A 16,834-nucleotide genomic window follows, 5' to 3' on the forward strand; every position below is an offset into this window, starting at 1 on the left:
GAGAGCGCTATGGTGCACCCCTTGCATGGGCTCTTCAGTCTGTGGGAGAGCACTATGGTGCACCCCTTGTATGGTCTCTTTTGTCTGTGAGAGAGCGCAATGGTGCACTCCTTACATGGACTTTTCAGTTGGTGAGAGAACACTATGGTGCGCCCCTTGCATGGTCTCTTCTGTCTGTGAGAGAGCGCAATGGTGCACTCCTTACATGGGCTTTTCAGTCGGTGAGAGAACACTATGGTGCACCCCTTGCATGGTCTCTTCTGTCTGTGAGAGAGCGCAATGGTGCACTCCTTATATGGCCTTTTTAGTCGGTGAGAGAACACTATGGTGCACTCCTTACATGGGCTTTTCAGTCGGTGAGAGAGCGCTATGGTGTGCACCCATTGTATTGTCTGGTGCACCCCTTGCATGGTCTCTTTAGTCTGTGAGAGAGTGCTATGGTGCATCCCTTGCATGGCCTCTTCAGTCTGTGAGAGAGCGCTATGGTGTGCACCTTGCATGGGCTCTTCAGTCAGTGAGAGAGTGCTATGGTGCACCCCTTGCATGGTCTCTTTAGTCTGTGAGAGAGTGCTATGGTGCATCCCTTGCATGGCCTCTTCAGTCTGTGAGAGAGCGCTATGGTGCACCGCTTGTATGGTCTCTTCTGTCTGTGAGAGAGTGCTGTGGTGCAGTCCTTACATGGGTTTTTCAATCGGCGAGAGAGCACTATGCTGCACCCATTTTATGGTTTGGTGCACCCCTTGCATGGGCTCTTCCATCAGAGAGAGAGAGTGCTATGGCACACCACTTGCAAGGTCTCTTTAGTCTGTTAGAGAGTGCTATGGTACACCCCTTGTATGGCCTCTTCAGTCTGTGAGAGAGCGCTATGGTGTGCACCTTGCATGGGCTCTTCAGTCAGTGAGAGAGCGCTATAGTGCACCCCTTGCATGGGCTCTTCTGTCTGTGAGAGAGTGTTATGGTGGACCCATGAGTATGGTCTCTTCAGTCTGTGAGAGAGCGCTATGGTGCACCCCTTTCATTTGCTCGTCAGTCTGTAAGAGAGTGCTATGATGCAACCCTTCCATTGGCTCTTCAGTCTGTGAGAGAGTGCTATGGTACACACCTTGTATGGTCTCTTCAGTCTGTGAGAGAGCATTGTGGTGCACCCTTTGCATGGGCTCTTCAGTCTGTAAGAGAGTGCTATGGTGCACCGCTTGTATGGTCTCTTCAGTCTGTGAGAGAGCGCTATGGTGCACAACTTGTATAGTCTCTTCAGTCTGTGAGAGAGCACTATGGTGCACCTCTTGTATGGTCTCCTCAGTCAGTGAGAGAGCGCTATGGTGCACCCCTTTCATTTGCTCGTCAGTCTGTAAGAGAGTGCTATGATGCAACCCTTTCATTGGCTCTTCAGTCTTTGAGAGAGTGCTATGGTACACACCTTGTATGGTCTCTTCAGTCTGTGAGAGAGTGCTATGGTGCACCCCTTGCATGGCCTCTTCAGTCTGTGAGCAAGTGCTATTGTGCACCCCTTTCATTGGCTCTTCAGTCTGAAAGAGAGTGCTATGGTGCACACCTTGTATAGTCTCTTCAGTCTGTGAGAGAGCACTATGGTGCACCTCTTGTATGGTCTCCTCAGTCTGTGAGAGAGTGCTATGGTGCACCGCTTGTATGGTCTCTTCTGACTGTGAGAGAGTGCTGTGGTGCACCCATGTTATGGTCTGGTGCACCCTTTGCATGGTCTCTTCAGTCTGTGTGTGAGTGCTATGGTGCACCCCTTGCATGGGTTCTTCCGTCAGTGAGAGAGTGCTATGGCACACCACTTGCATGGGCTCTTCAGTCTTTGAGAGAGTGTTATGGTGCACCCCTTGTATGGTCTCATCAGTCTGTGAGAGAGCACTATGGTGCACCCCTTGTATGGTCTCTTCAGTCTGTGAGAGAGTGCTATGGTGCACCCCTTGCATGGTCTCCTCAGTCTGTGAGAGAGTGCTATAGTGCACCCCTTGCATGGGCTCTTGAGTCTGTGAGAGAGCGCTATGGTGCACCTCTTGTATGGTCTCTTCAGTCTGTGAGAGAGTGTTATGGTGCACCCCTTGTATGGTCTCATCAGTCTGTGAGAGAGCACTATGGTGCACCCCTTGTATGGTCTCTTCAGTCTGTGAGAGAGCGCTATGGTGCACCCCTTGCATGGTCTCATCCGTCGGTGAGAGAGTGCTAGGGTGCACCCCTTGTATGGTCTCTTCAGTCTGCAAGAAAGCGCTATGCTGCACGCCTTGCATGGTCTCTTCTGTCTGTGAGAGAGCGCTATGTTGCACTCCTTACATGGGCTTTTTAATTGGTGAGAGAGTGCTATGTTGCACCCCTTGTATGGTCTCTTCAGTCTGCAAGTAAGAGCTATGGTGCACCCCTTGCATGGTCTCATCAGTCGGTGAGAGAGCACTAGGGTGCACCACTTGTATGGTCTCTTCAGTCTGCAAGAGAGCGCTATGCTGCACGCCTTGCATGGTCTCTTCTGTCTGTGAGAGAGCGCCATGGTGCACTCCTTACATGGGCTTTTCAATTGGTGAGAGAGCGCTATGGTGCACCCATTGTATGGTCTGGTGCACCCCTTGTATGTTCTCATCAGTCTGTGAGAGAGCACTATGGTGCACCCCTTTCATTTGCTCGTAAGTCTGTGGGAGAGCGCAATGGTGCACCCCTTGTATGGTCTCTTCAGTCTGTGAGAGAGCTCTATGGTGCACCCCTTGTATGGTCTCTTCAGTCTGTGAGAGAGCTCAATGGTGCACCCCTTGTATGGTCTCTTCAGTCTGTGAGAGAGCTCTATGGTGCACCCCTTGTATGGTCTCTTCAGTCTGTGAGGGAGCTCTATGGTGCACCCCTTGTATGGTATCTTCAGTCTGTGAGGGAGCGCTATGGTGCACCCCTTGTATGGTCTCTTCAGTCTGTGAGGGAGCTCTATGGTGCACCCCTTGTATGGTATCTTCAGTCTGTGAGAGAGCGCTATGGTGCACCCCTTGCATGGTATCTTCAGTCTGTGAGAGAGCGCTATGGTGCACCCCTTGTGTGGTCTCTTCAGTCTGTGAGAGAGCTCTATGGTGCACCCCTTGTATGGAATCTTCAGTCTGTGAGAGAGCGCTATGGTGCACCCCTTGCATGGTCTCTTCAGTCTTTGAGAGAGCTCTATTGTGCACCCCTTGTATGGGCTCTTCAGTCTGTGAGAGAGCGCTATGGTGCACCCCTTTCATTTGCTCATCAGTCTGTAAGAGAGTGCTATGATGCAACCCTTTCATTGGCTCTTCAGTCTCTGAGAGAGTGCTATGGTACACACCTTGTATGGTCTCTTCAGTCTGTGAGAGAGCGCTATGATGCACCTCTTGTATGGTCTCCTCAGTCTGTGAGAGAGTGCTATGGTGCACCGCTTGTATGGTCTCTGCTGTCTGTGAGAGAGTGCTGTGGTGCAGTCCTTACATGGGTTTTTCAATCGGCGAGAGAGCACTATGCTGCACCCATTTTATGGTTTGGTGCATCCCTTGCATGGGCTCTTCCATCAGAGAGAGAGTGCTATGGCACACCACTTGCAAGGTCTCTTTAGTCTGTTAGAGAGTGCTATGGTGCACCCCTTGCACTGACACTTCAGTCTGTGAGAGAGCGCTAAGGTGCACCACTTGTATGGTGTCTTCAGCATGTGAGAGAGTGCTATGGTGCACCCCTTGCATGGGCTCTTCAGTCTGTGAGAGGGTGCTATGGTGCACCCATTGCATGGTCTCTTTAGTCTCTGAGAGAGCGCTATGGTGCACCCCTTGCACTGACACTTCAATTTGACAGTGAGTGCTATGGTGCACCCATTGCACTGACACTTCAATTTGACAAAGAGTGCTATGGTGCACCCCTTGCACTGACACTTCAGTTTGTGAGAGAGCCCTAAGATGCACCACTTGTATGGTGTCTTCAGCCTCTGAGAGAGTGCTATGGTGCACCCCTTGAATGGTCTCTTTAGTCCCTGAGAGAGCGCTATGGTGCACCCCTTGCATAGGCTCTTCAGTCAGTGAGTGAGCACTATGGTACACCCTTTGCGTGGTCTCTTTAGTCTCTGAGTGAGCGCTATGGTGCACCCCTTGCACTGACACTTCATTCTGACAGAGAGCGCTATGGTGCACCCCTTGTATGGTCTCTTCTGTCTATGTGAGAGGGTGCTAAGGTGCACCCCTTGCAAGGGCTCTTCAGTCTGTGAGAGAGCGCTATGGTGCACCCCTTGCATGGGCTCTTCAGTCTGTGGGAGAGCACTATGGTGCACCCCTTGTATGGTCTCTTCTGTCTGTGAGAGAGCGCAATGGTGCACTCCTTATATGGGCTTTTTAGTCGGTGAGAGAACACTATGGTGCACTCCTTACATGGGCTTTTCAGTCGGTGAGAGAGCGCTATGGTGTGCACCCATTGTATGGTCTGGTGCACCCCTTGCATGGTCTCTTTAGTCTGTGAGAGAGTGCTATGGTGCATCCCTTGCATGGGCTCTTTAGTCTGTGAGAGAGAGCTATGGTGTGCACTTGCAAGGGCTCTTCAGTCAGTGAGAGAGCGCTATGGTGCACCCCTTTCATTTGCTCATCAGTCTGTAAGAGAGTGCTATGATGCAACCCTTTCATTGGCTCTTCAGTCTCTGAGAGAGTGCTATGGTGCACCTCTTGCATGGCCTCTTCAGTCTGTGAGCGAGCGCTATTGTGCACCCTTTTCATTGGCTCTTCAGTCTGTGAGAGAGTGCTATGGTGCACTGCTTGTATGGTCTCTTCTGTCTGTGAGAGAGTGCTGTGGTGCAGTCCTTACATGGGGTTTTCAATCGGCGAGAGAGCACTATGCTGCACCCATTTTATGGTTTGGTGCACCCCTTGCATGGGCTCTTCCATCAGAGAGAGAGAGTGCTATGGCACACCACTTGCAAGGTCTCTTTAGTCTGTTAGAGAGTGCTATAGTGCACCCCTTGCATGGGCTCTTCTGTCTGTGAGAGAGTGCTATGGTACACACCTTGTATGGTCTCTTCAGTCTGTGAGAGAGTGCTATGGTGCACCCCTTGCATGGCCTCTTCAGTCTGTGAGCGAGCGCTATTGTGCACCCCTTTCATTGGCTCTTCAGTCTGAAAGAGAGTGCTATGGTGCACCGCTTGTATGGTCTCTTCTGACTGTGAGAGAGTGCTGTGGTGCACCCATGTTATGGTCTGGTGCACCCTTTGCATGGTCTCTTCAGTCTGTGAGTGAGTGCTATAGTGCACCCCTTGCATGGGTTCTTCCGTCACTGAGAGAGTGCTATGGCACACCACTTGCAAGGTCTCTTTAGTCTATTAGAGAGTGCTATGGTGCACCCCTTGCATGGCCTCTTCAGTCTGTGAGCGAGCGCTATTGTGCACCCCTTTCATTGGCTTTTCAGTCTGAAAGAGAGTGCTATGGTGCACCGCTTGTATGGTTCTCTTCTGACTGTGAGAGAGTGCTGTGGTGCACCCATGTTATGGTCTGGTGCACCCTTTGCATGGTCTCTTCAGTCTGTGAGTGAGTGCGATGGTGCACCCCTTGCATGGGTTCTTCCGTCAGTGAGAGAGTGCTATGGCACACCACTTGCAAGGTCTCTTTAGTCTATTAGAGAGTGCTATGGTGTACCTCTTGTATGGTCTCCTCAGTCTGTGAGAGAGTGCTATAGTGCACCCCTTGCATGGGCTCTTGAGTCTGTGAGAGAGCGCTATGGTGCACCTCTTGTATGGTCTCTTCAGTCTGTGAGAGAGTGCTATGGTGCACCCCTTGTATGGTCTCATCAGTCTGTGAGAGAGCACTATGGTGCACCCCTTGTATGGTCTCTTCAGTCTGTGAGAGAGCGCTATGGTGCACCCCTTGCATGGTCTCATCCGTCGGTGAGAGAGTGCTAGGGTGCACCCCTTGTATGGTCTCTTCAGTCTGCAAGAGAGCGCTATGCTGCACGCCTTGCATGGTCTCTTCTGTCTGTGAGAGAGCGCTATGTTGCACTCCTTACATGGGCTTTTCAATTGGTGAGAGAGTGCTATGTTGCACCCCTTGTATGGTCTCTTCAGTCTGCAAGAAAGAGTTATGGTGCACCCCTTGCATGGTCTCATCAGTCGGTGAAGAAGCACTAGGGTGCACCCCTTGTATGGTCTCTTCAGTCTGCAAGAGAGCGCTATGCTGCACGCCTTGCATGGTCTCTTCTGTCTGTGAGAGAGCGCTATGGTGCACTCCTTGCATGGGCTTTTCAATTGGTGAGAGAGCGCTATGGTGCACCCATTGTATGGTCTGGTGCACCCCTTGTATGTTCTCTTCAGTCTGTGAGAGAGCGCTATGGTGCACCCCTTGCATGGTATCTTCAGTCTGTGAGAGAGCGCTATGGTACACCCCTTGCATGGTATCTTCAGTCTGTGAGAGAGCTCTATGGTGCACCCCTTGTATGGTATCTTCAGTCTGTGAGAGAGCTCTATGGTGCACCCCTTGCATGGTATCTTCAGTCTGTGAGAGAGGTCTATGGTGCACCCCTTGTATGGTATTTTCAGTCTTTTCAGTCTGTGAGAGAGCACTGTCGTGCACCCCTTGTATGATCTGGTGCACCACTTGCACGGGCTCTTCAGTCATTGAGAGAGTGCTATGATACGTCAGCTCTTCCACTTTTGACCGGCATGAAGGGCTGCATGCCCGTGTAGGTAAAAGTGAAGAGCGTGGAACGGCGCATCTTCATGCCAACAAGAGCCTTGCGTGGAGGAGCGTTGACGAGAACCAGTGCCAGGAGGGTGCTCAGGGAGGATGGTGCAAAAACAATGTGAACAGAGAGGAGTTTCAGAACGAGGCAGATTTAATACTCGGCCAAGGGACAAATGCCCACGACGTGGCCCCCTGACCTTACTTTCTCACGTCAAACAGACCAGCTGCACAGGTCCTCCCACTGAGATCTTATCCTTTTAACAGGCTCAGCAAGCACTCCATTTATGTTGGTAGTCAATACAGTTAGCACAAAGGGTAATTTCCAATCAGAGCAATAGGCTTAGTAGTCAAAATATTGCCATGCGACAAAGGGTAGGTACAATAATATGGTCAAGCCGTCATGTGAGGTGGCCGCTTAGGAGCCAGGCAGATGGCTCACATACTCCGAGAACTAGCAGTGCTACATGCATACAAATAATAAATGGTGCAATTGTGGATGATTGCTTCAAAGTAGTTTGCAGCAAAAGGTGATAGGTCGTAGTCCGGTGACAATAGTTATTGGGTCCCTTAAAGGGCCGCATGGGAGAATAATAAGCTGGGTACCTTTGAGGATCAGTGAAGATGTAAGCGGCCGTCAATCGGATTGTTCAGGCCCCAGGCGTTGGGAGAGCGTTGATGTGAAATAAGGTTTGCTGCACGGACTAGCCGCGGACAGGCTGCAGACAGGCAGAGTGGCCTTATGGACCAGGCCTTGGACGATCAGGCAGGCTTCCGCCTTCCGTTTCTGGCTGACTGCAGTTGTGAGCCAATCAGGGTGCAAGTGTTTGGAAAGCAGGTTACTAGGCAACGTGTATACACAGCATGGCGGCAGCCATCTTATATTACCTCTGCATTGAAATCAAATTACGGCGGGATCTCGTGGGTTGCTGGTAAACTGTAGAGGCTGGCAAATGCATGTGGGGTGGGTGATGAAGTTGGTGGCCACACGCAAAGGGGGTGGTGTGGCTGGCACAAAGTGGTTGCCGTGAATGGCGGGCCCACATGAGCATATGGGCAGCTCAATGATGGGCTCTGGCCCTCCCTCCCTCCTCCCTAGATGGGATCGACGATGAATGAGTTTCTTCAGTTTTTCATCAGAGAATGACAGGGCATTAGTCTACTTTTACCGCTGCTGGTAGCTATAATTAGATACTGGTTTATGGCAAAGACATACAGTCCTCGGGGAAGTAGGCCGTTTCATGTATTTAAAGGCATTTACATTCGCTTTTCCTCTGCAAAGCACTGACAACTAACACATTAAGCTTCTAGCAAGAGCAACATTTAACAGCGTTTTGCTTTTAACTAGGTTGCATTTTGCACTTTTTCACGACTAAATATCACTGCCTCACATCTGAGCGTACTTTAGTGAAATATATTTAGCACACCTTAATGGCAGAATGTTACTTCCCTTACTTTTCCCAGCATGCAGAATTTAGCAGGGCTGTCTGCCCTCCTACCAAGTCCAGGTGAAGCAGTCAGTTAATGGGAGCAATGGATGGAGTCCTTGTAAGAGCCCCTCTTCCATCTCCTCTTTACGGAGCCCCTCTTCCATTTCCTTGGTGGCCCAGGAGGCTGCCGCGGCAGCGGTTGTGCAAAATGAATCAGGTAGGTCGAGGTGGGAGGGTACCGGAGGCCGGGAGGAGGCTGGGGGGAACATGGTGGGCTGGTGGAAGCAGCCAAAGGCTTGCTTGGAATTGTGGGATTCATCCTGCGATCCAAGCAACCTGATTGGCTCCCATGCCCGCGTGCTAATAAGTGTTATATGCCAGGTAGGTATCTTTTTCACCTGCATCCTCCTGTCACTTCCAGGCTAGTGACCCACTTTTAGTTTGAGAGTCTTACTGTATTCATTGCTACAGTGTAAATGTCTGACTGCCAGGACGTCCATTTTAGTTAGTACACTTCTTAATTTCCCTGTATTTCTTGCGTCTCCATGGCTACACAGACACATGATACAGACCGCGGGCTTCTTGCAGCCGGCCAGACCATATTCTGTGCCCCCACGCCCTCTTCTGCTCTTGCTCTCCTGCAGAACCAGGCTAGGCATTGAACTGTTTCCTACTGCTAGAACACCCTCTGCATCTCTGTCTCAGTGAGGCTTCCAAGTGTATTTTTGTGTTGCCCTTGGCCATTACCAGGGAGAAAGCCATACATTGCCCTGGGCTTGCTGAGCTAGGAGACGAGGGTATGATCATGGAGAGGGGACAATAAATAGATGGAAAAGAATAAGGAAAATGTAACGTAAATTGAAAAATTCGAGAAAATGAAAGAGAGACATGAATACAAACAGATATGGGCCGAGCAAGAGTAACAACTGGAAAAAAGAAAGTGACTGAAAGCAGGGGACACATGCACAATGAATTAAGAGTGTAAGAAAAAATGTAACATTGGAAGGGAAACTCATGGAAAAGAAAGAGAAAATAGAAGAGCACAGATGAAAAGAAGACAATAAAAAAGGTCTGAAAAAGGGTAGAGTTCAAAATGAAAGAAATGAAAGAGAAGTTAAAGGAAATGAGGATGATGGAAATAAGAATGAGTTGTGTACGTAGGGCGTAATGCTGGTCCCTTAACTATAGGTGTTACTTGTGTCCAATTTAAAAGAGCTTACATTAAAAGGATCGACCTCGGAAGAACAAAAGGCTGAGACAACCTGCCTGGATTCAGACATGAATGAACACAGATCTGAGCATTGAGCGTTGAACTCACTGAGGTAGCTGAGGGGCTCAGAGGGATACATGGGGAAGGTGGAGCTGGAGAAAGGGCCCTAGAAGCGAAGTAGAGGAAGCTATGCGGTCAGGAAGTTAGAGGGCAATGCCAATGCAAGAATGAGAGGTGACAGTGAGCAGTAAACCAGTAGGAAACCTCTGATGAAAGAAGGAGTTACCATGAGAGTTAAACATTGAGAGACTAAGAGGCAGAGATGTCATTTGGGGGTTTCCAGAGGTAGCAGCCAGGGGCGTCATTTCATTAAAATGGCAGGGGTAGCGGAAGTGACATCACATGAACCTCGACCTCTGATGACATCACAGGAGGTGATGTCATTTGATCCCGCCCGAAGTGATATCATGGGAAGTGATGGCTCACAACCTTTCAACCCCTTGACAAAAAAGGAAGTAGCATCACAGTTCCTTAGTACACTAAGAAAAATATGGTTACAATATCTCTGTAATATGATATACATTTCATACAAAATGGATGACCATCAGTTGCCACCCCTGGCAACCTCCAAATGACATCCCTGGTAGCAGCTACTACCCCTGCCTCTCCCCCCACCCACCGCTACCCCTAGACCTGTCCTTGCCACCAACCCAGGTCACAGGACAAAGAGGCGGTGCCAAGAGCAGATATCTGTGTTGCACCTGAAAAAGGCGATTGTAATTGCAGCTAAATCTGCCACAACCTTTTTCACCTGGAACCTCTGTCTCACAGGTGAGATAATTAATTTACATATAGTTGACCTCTGCCTTTGAAGTAAACCAACTGTTGATTCCTCAAGCAAAATATATATATATATATATATATATATATATATATATATATATTTGGAAGCATAGCTCAGGGGCAAAAACCTTGCTTTACTAACAAGAGGATGCAGTTCAACATGGGTTCAGTTCCTGTTGCAGTGCTTAGAAGCTGGTGGAAGGCTGGCATTAAGCAAAGTAAGCATGAAATGTATATCATATTACTGTGATATCATAACCATATTATTCTTAGTGCACAGAGCAACAATGCTGTGTGATGCTACTTCCTGGTTTGTCAAGGGGGGGAAAGGTTGTGTGCCATCTCTTCCCATGTTGTCACTTCGAGTGGGGTTAAATGACATCACTTCCTGTGATGTTATCAGAGGCCAAGGGTCCTGTGATGTCACTTCGCTACCCTTAGCCTATTAATGAAAAGCCGTCCCTGCTAAGAGGAGAGGACTACAGAGGAGAATGAATGAGGAAGGTGGCGATTTCAGAAGAAAACAAGACATAGCTGTGGATGGACTAAAATGGGGGAGGGGGTGAGGGGAAACTAAAGCATCTTGGAGCGATGTGAGAGAAAGATGTTTTGAGGTAGGAGAGGGAGGGATAGGAAAGAGTGAAGTAGATGCCAAATAGAGTTGTGAGTGAGATGCCCCACAGAAGATATGAAAGTGAGAGTAGGACAGAGGTAGTCATCATAATGGAGATGTAGGTTGGAGAACAACTAGGATAATGTGCGATTGAGAGGTAGAGGTCATGGTGGAACTGAGAAAGATAGGGGTGAGAACATTACAGAGGTAGAAATGAAGATGAGAGAATTCTCAGCTGGGTGAGAAGTGAAGGCGATAGAATGAGAGGTAGAGGTCATGGTGGAACTGGTAAAGATAGGGATGAAAACATTACAGAGGTAGAATTGAAAGTGAGCCAAATACAATCAGCTGAATGCGAGGTGAATGCAATAGAATAATACGTAGAGGTCATGGGGGAACGATAGATGGGAGAACATTACAGAGGTAGAAATGAAGGTGTGAGAATTGTCATTATCGGGATGAGGCATGACGGTAATAGAATGAGAGGAAGAGGTCACGGGGAACTGGGAACGATAGGGGTGAGAACATTACTAAGGTAGACATTAAGGTGGGAGAATGTTTATAGGCTGGATGAGAAGTGAAGGCGAGTGAGTGAAGACGGAGAAAGAGGAACTCTCGGAGGGGAAGATGGACAGTGGGAAAGATGGAGGAAAGATTAGAGGGTGGAGGCGAGGGGAGAACAATTGAAGAGAATGAATGGGTGTGGAGCAGATGGCGTTTATGGGGGGCACGTGCAGCTATGGTGAAAGGATGCACGCGAGACCTCAGAAGAGGCATTCCTCGGCATCTAAGGAAGTGTCAGACATGTCAAGAACCAATGACACGTGGACGTGCTCAGCTTATTCAGAATGGATGTCAAGGTTGAGGAGTGAACATCTGATCTTGTTGGGGCGTTTTTGATATAATCCCTTGGCACTCGGGGAGGTATCTTTTTGGAAATATAGTATTAACTCTGGCAACACCAGTTCAATGATAGCACTTTATAATGTCTAGAAGGTTGCTTGGGATATTTTAGAGACATTTGAACTGGACAGAAATGAACTTGAAGTATTTTGATCAATGAATTTGAAGTACAGCAACTAATGTAAATAAATAATGATGCCTTGCTTTCTTATTATGTTTAATACACATTGATATATGTATTTTAGAGATATTTAATGATGTAGGCAAATGTGTACAATCTTAATAATAATGTGTGAATGGAGATGAGAAAAATGATTTGAATTACAGCACCTCACATTAAATAAAATATTAAAGGGTGAAAGCTCCATTGGCATGCGACAGGCAGCTTGGGAGAGATATCCAATGCGAAGGACAGATGAGGAGATTTTGATGAGAGAGGGAGATGTGGAGGCAGTGGTGCCAGCTGTGTGGGCGCTGGAGAGGTTCAGCTCCCACCGGGAAGGGGGGCTGAGCCTCCTCCCAAGCCAGCAACCCACAGACCTGAGGGGGTTCCTGGATCATTGATTGTGAAGAGACACAAGCAGAGTTATCAGCAGTGTGATGGAGAGCCATTATCACATCAGCGTGACATGCCCCCCTCCTGTCACACCGTGGCCTCTCACGCAGAGTAAAGGTATTCGGTAATCTCTAAAGACCCAGATTTATTTTGTAACACAGTTCGGCACTTCTCTCAAGAAACAGATGCCACTTAAGGCGGTTCCTGCTTGAGTGTGATCTCCCTCAAGGCTTTTTTGTGTGGAGGGGAAGGGGCTGGAGTTATTTCCCTGACATACAGGGTGAATGAAGCCTGTTCATTTAAAGGATGGCATGGGAACATGAAGGACGCGTTTAGTGGAAGACACATGAAGCATTTAGAATTTTGCAGGATTGCAACTGTCACATACTAGAATTAATGTGTTGTTTGCAAGTGGCACATATATGGTGATTTTAGGGATTAAGGGATATTTTTGGGAAATAGTTTTATGGTGGATTTAGGACAGCGTCCACTCATTGTCCTGTGGGTCAGACGACTACCATTAAAACTCATTTATATGTAGTAAAACCTACTGTATGTTTAGTATTGTTGTAGGAATGCAACTTGTATTCCCACCATCCGCACCAACCAGACACAACGCTGTTTGGAATTCTGACCAACAGATGGCTGTAGGGGTCTCAAAGGTTATGGATGTCTAACAAACTGGTATGACCATTAGCCTTCATCAGTAGAGATAGCACATTGTCAGTATTAGTGTGACTAAAGTGGGAGACAGAGGCAGAGGATGATGGTAGAGTAGGTGAAGTGTAAACTGGAGGAGGAGGGAGTGTAGCAAGGTCAGGAGAATCTCTAATTTTGGATGTATTCAGCTAGGTCATTAGCTGTGAAAGTGGAGTTGATAGTCATAGACTTTTGAGAAGTGAGGGGTGAGTGTAAGGTGCCCTGTAGCCGGTGAGGATGGTTCGAGTAAGAGTCAATGAGTGTTAGGTAGAATTCCGTTTTTGCTCTATCAAGAGTGGGCTTGAGAGAGTTCAGGGCAGAGAGGTAGACTTTCAGGTGCTCATGCGAGTGGACACTCCTCCATCTGCGCAGCCGATGCATGTCTGTGCGGAGAGAGCATATGAATGGGGTGACCCATGAATGATGATGCTGAGACATAGGGGTGAAAGTAAGCAGTGCAAAGTGAGAGGAGAATGAGTCATATAATAGGGATTAGAGGCTGCAGAAGAAAGTGTTGGTGGAAGAGGAAGCGGGTGTCAAGAAGGAGGAGAGTGAGAACTGAAGGTCAGAGAGAAAGGGGGCAATGGTAGAAGGTTTACATTTACTTTTAGTAAAAGGTGAAGCAACTGGTGGGGAAAGGTCAGAGGGTGGAAAGGATATGGTGGTGAAAACAAATGAGCGATCAGATATGGATGTTGTGACAGTCTTATTAGTGGCTGAGAGAGAGGTGGAATTGAATAAGAGATTCAGAGAGTTACCCTCTGTGTGGGTAGGTAAGTTATGGATAGAGTGAAGAGCATGGTCACTAGGAAAAGACTGAAGTTCAGATTTCTGAGAGGTGGTTGAAGAGGAAAGGTTGAAGTCACCTAAGAGAATAATGTAATGTTTGGTGGAAAGAGAATTAAGAAGTTGCTCAAGATCATCGAAGAATGGTCCAGTGGGACCAGGAGGGCAATAGATGGAGATGATGTGAACCGATTGATCAGAGCAGTAGTAGAGATACTGAGTTTAACAGAGGTAGGAAAGGATGTGGTATTGCAGATTTCTGAGGCATAGAGGCGGGAAGAGAGTGGGTGTCCGACACCTCAACCTCTACCAGCCAGTCAAGGAGAGTGAATGAAGGATAGTTTGGAGTCGTGTAGGGCCGACAGAGTGGCTTTGTCAGATGAAGTAATTCAGATTTCAGTGATAGCAAGAAGGTCTAGCGGAGGAGAGCTGGATTGAAAGTAGTCAGTGATAAAGGACGTTTTGTGGCATACAGACTGAGCATTCCAGGGTGCAATGTTCAGTTGATGAGGCAAGGAAGAGAAGATAAGTGGAGTCTGAGAGGAATAGAGGTGATGTGGATAGGTGTTAGAGGATGTATGGCTAGCTCGTTGGCTTTGTTTGTTGGAATGAGGTGGAAAATAGAAGGAGTAGTGGGAGTTTCAAGTTGTGAGTTTTATAACAGGTATAGAAAAGGAGGAAGTTGTAACGTGATTGGAGAAAGACTAGAGAGAGGTGAGCAGGTGGAGCAGCAGGAGACGCAGAAGGGAATGCATTATAGGTGAGTAGCACAGTTTGGAGAGACAGTGCAGTCATTTGGAATCTTGGGGTACACACTGGTGCAACAGAGAGAGAAGGCAAAAGCAAAGTCATGTCACCGATCCAAGATGACCTCAGGAAGTGATGTCACCAATTCCAGATGGCCACTGGAAATGATGTCAACAATCCAAGATGGCCACTTGCAGTGAAGTTCCAGACGGAAAATGAAGCCAAGAACCAGTCTGATGCAATACGCTCAAGTCAGCTGATCCCCTCGTCAATCAGTGATTGGTTTCCCTGGTATTGTCCCTGGTGTTGCTGTGAGTAAGCGATTTCTTCCTGATTGATGTTTTCAGAGGAGTCTCTTGGGCCTTTGGTTGGAGATGTTCTTGATCCAAAATGGCCACTGGAAGTGATGTCACTGATCCAAGATGGTCACAAGAAGTGGTGTCAGCAATCCAAGATGGCCCTGCAGTGAAGTTCCAGACAGAAAGTGAAGACACTCTCTGGTGTTAAAATCTACCAAAACAGAGGTGCTCTTCTTCCCCGCCAAAAGCTCTCTTTTATCTCTGCCTCTGCCTATCCAGTACCCACTTGATGCACTCTCCTATTCTTCTTCAGCTAGTAACCTCAGTGTCATCTACTCCCCTTCTCACACCTTCTTTCTGTTCATCTCCAAAACTGAAACAGCAGTTTGCCTCAACCTACTAAATATTAGGAAAATCAGGCCCTTCCTTACTTTCAACACCACCAACCATCATTTAACCACTCTTGTCTTCTCTAAACTGGACTACTGTGATAGCATCCTCTTTGGTCTCCCCAAATATTATTTCAGTCCTCTTGACAAAATCATTAATTTCATTACCAGGACTCTCTTTGAACTCCCTAACTTCCACCCACTTCCCCGCACTGTCACCAGGCTGGATAGCTGATCATGCAAAGCAGAGCCAGATTTAAATATCTTCTGGTTCACAAATCTATCCACAGTAAGGCATCACTATACTTGTCCTCCTCTATCCAACTCTACAAGCTTGCCTCCTTGACTACCCTTGTGGCTCCTCACCCTCCTTGTGCTTCCTCTCACTTCCACTCTTTCTCTCTTCTTGCGCCACTTGTAAGGAATTCTCTTCCTTTGGACAGCCGAGAAACAGTCCACACGGATTTGTTCAAAACCAAGCTAAAAGCCTGCCAACTCACCACCGAGTTACCCTCGTATTCTACCTCTCACCTGTGTGCTAGCTAACATTTTTCCCTCGCCTTTAACCTGCCTCTCTCCCTCACTTCCTCTGCCTCCACTCTAGCACTTCACCCAATCATGTTCACATCTTGAGAACAGCTGGCTGTACCGCCTACTGCACTTAAAAATGTCCAATGTTGGTTTTCATTAATCTATGTATGTCCACTTATGTATGTCCACTTACGTACGCTCACCAGTGACTGTTCCATTTACTCCCCTCGACAACCGGGTCTTTATGTCCCTCAAACTCACCCCATTGGAAGAAGCTCACTGCTTCCCGTCAATTCTGATTTTGTATCTATTGTATATTCTTTTGTGATTAAAAGAGCATTGTTCTTCCTACATAAAAATAAATTAATAAAAAAATAAACCACTTAAGGAGGCAGACTAGCATCAGATGAAAGGACAAGTAAAAAGGAACGTACGGGGAACAGTGTGACAAATGGTCTAGACATTTCTAAGCAAGGGAAAGATGTGTTGGCTGGAAGATTTAGAATTAATCTTAACCTCTGGCATTGCTATGGGCAACCCTCCGGACCACCGTTCTTCACCTGCCAAGCCATTACAGAAAGTGGAAAGACTATATGCAATTCAGGCTTGGTCCCACACTGAAAGGGAAGTTCAGCCTGAACTGCTGGATCACGTCCCTTCTGCACGAGACCACAAGCAGCCCCAGACATTTTACAGCCTCATTGGGCATCATCAGTGAGGAGCAGCGTGAGTCTCTAGGCCCAGCAGGCACGGGACCCACGTCTGGGCATAGCTGTCCCACTCGGGGTGACAAAGCAAAACAAAGAGGTGATGGCTGGAGGGTATAGAATTAATCTTAACCTCTGGCATTGCTCTGGGCAACCCTTCAGACCACAGTTCTTCGCCTGCCAATCCATTACAGAAAGTGGAAACATAATATGCAAAGCAGGCTGGGTCCCACCACAAAAAGGGCAGTCCGGCCCAAACTGCTAGATCCCATCACTTCTGCATAAGACCTAAGACAGGTACATTTTGGAGCAGTCCTTTTATTGATAAAGGGTAAGAAGGCCCTTACCTGTGTCTATTCACAAATTATTTAATTGTTGTTTCTGAGGAGTCAATCCTTATCCATCCAAGCGATGGGCCACATTACGCATTTGGTGGTGCTGTAAAAAGTGGTGTCATTCTGTTCC

Source organism: Ambystoma mexicanum, chromosome 3q, assembly GCF_040938575.1.
Source record: "Ambystoma mexicanum isolate Mex_15411 chromosome 3q, UKY_AmexF1_1, whole genome shotgun sequence".
Lineage (NCBI taxonomy): Eukaryota > Metazoa > Chordata > Amphibia > Caudata > Ambystomatidae > Ambystoma > Ambystoma mexicanum.